The sequence below is a fragment of the Chionomys nivalis genome, chromosome 25, assembly GCF_950005125.1.
Source record: "Chionomys nivalis chromosome 25, mChiNiv1.1, whole genome shotgun sequence".
NCBI lineage: Eukaryota > Metazoa > Chordata > Mammalia > Rodentia > Cricetidae > Chionomys > Chionomys nivalis.
The window spans coordinates 4,899,356-4,901,597 of record NC_080110.1 but is presented as its reverse complement, the minus strand read 5'-3'; positions in this window follow the sequence as shown (position 1 = coordinate 4,901,597).

The following is a 2,242-nucleotide window of genomic DNA, read 5'->3' as shown; positions in this document are numbered from 1 at the left end:
TAAGGCTGACCAGTGTGGCTGTTTTACTCTCTGATCTTCAGGCAAGCTTTATTTATTAAAATATAAATGAAATACCACTACAAACATACCCAGACGTACAATTATTAAGTACACATAAACATTTGCATGGTTTTCATCAACCTGGATTACCCCTGCACTTACTCTCATGGGCTGAAATCCTGGGGTGCTAAGAGATGGTGGTCTAAGGAAAATGACCTCACGGTGATAATCTTTTGAAGGCCCCAACTACCACCAATTATTTTAAAGTTCAATGTTTCCGGCTATTCTACAGTTTAGCCACAGGGAGGCGCTGCTGACCCGCTTATCGCTTTAGCCAAATCCGTGACCCAGATTCTCTTTTCCTTGCTCTGGCGACGACTAGAGATTGGCAAACACTATGTTGAGGGAAGAAACTGAATAGGGGCAATATGGAACGAAAGTTCTGGCTCCACGTAGCATGAGGAACCCTGGAAGGAAACGATTTGCTTCTTATCCCCTTTGGCTGGCTGCTCCATCGTCCCTCCTACGCAGGTCAGGCTACGCACGGTTCTCAACCTTCCTAAAGGTGCGACCCTTTAGTACAGTTGCTCATTTTGAGGTGACCCCCCCCAATGTAAAATTATTTTCGTGGCCACTTTAACTGCAATTTTGCTACTGTTAGGAATCATAATGTAAAACCTCTGATATGCCGCCCAAAGGGGTTGCGACCCACACATTGAGAACCGGTGGCATCGCGCACCTGCGTCTGGAATTCTGACTTTACTTTTCCTTTGTGCCCATAAGAAAACTTTCCAGGATTCCTGAGAGCATCTCAGGCCTTAGAGTCCAGACACGATAGGAACCCTTTCTGAAGGAGGAAAGGGTTACTCACTGTTCCAGAGAGAGGCAGAAAGAGCACGGACTGCCCCAAAGGCGACAGTCGTGGATGCTGGGAAAGAAACCAAAAAGAGCCCAGTCCAGCCATTGGCTGGCCAACGTTTTTACATGCATTTCAAAAATGCCCGTGCTTCTGCAGAAGTCACTGGCTCCCTAAGGGGAGGCACCTGTGACTGACTGCCCCAAGGCAGCTCCATTCAACCTCCAGGATTCCGGAGCAACGCTCTCTCGTCTCCCCGGTCTATGGCTGTGTTTGTCCGTGATGGTCCACTGAAGGACCACAATATGAAGTCTGATTTGGAAAAGATGAGAGTCGCAAACAGCCCCAGCCCCTCGGAGGCAGCCTCTGTTAACTGTGGAAATGGTGTATTTCCTGCCCAGGAAAGCAGCGAGTTTTCTGCTGGCCGTGTTTATTGTCTTTCGTAAGCATCCGTTGTCCTCACTTAACCCAGGCTGGCCTCCACCTTCCTGAGTAGCAACTGCTGGCTTTGAACTCCTGATCTTGCCCCTACCTCCCAAGTCCTGGGATCATAGGCCTTTTATGGCACATCAGACTATAACATCCCTGTTCATATTGGTTCTGCTTATTATCATATTACGGCTCTGCCTTATGGAATCATCCCCATGTTAAGTTTTCTCTACAGCATTATTTGAAAGGAGAATTCGACTTTTTTTTCTCTCTCTTAGAACTTGCTGTGTTATGTTGACAATAATGCATTTAGGGAAAAGGGATTACTGAATCCAGACTTTAGACTTTAGCATTTGCTCTTGACAGCACCCACTTTCTGATTCTTTCTTTTCCTTTCTTCCCTATTTCCTTTCTTTTCTAAAGATAACTCATGAAGAAATGTATTTTAAAACAATTCTTTGACATACATTTAATTTTTCCATTTCTTTAAAGGTTATTCTTCGACAACGTCATAGCTGTATAAAATCTATTTCGATCACATTCACCTCACATACCCTTTATTAAAAAGTCATCTTTTGAGGTGGTTTGAATAAAAACGGCCCCATAGGCTCTTAAGGAGTGGCACTATTAGGAATTGTGGCCTTTGGAGTAGGTGTGGTCTTGTAGGAGGAAGTGTGTCCCCGGGGGTGGGCTTTGAGGTTTCACATGCTCAAGCCAGGTCCAGTGCCAGTCTCTCTTCTTGCTGCCAATGAACTTTCAGCCTCCTCTCCAGCACCATGTCTGTGTGCATGCCACCGTGTGTTCTGCCATGAAGACAATAAACTAAACCTGGAACCTGTAAGCCAGCCCCAGCATTTAGCCTTCCTTTATAAGAGTTGTGGTCAGCCGGTCATGGTGGTACATGCCTTTAATTTCAGCACACTGGAGGCAGAGGCAGAGGCAGAGGCAGACAGATCT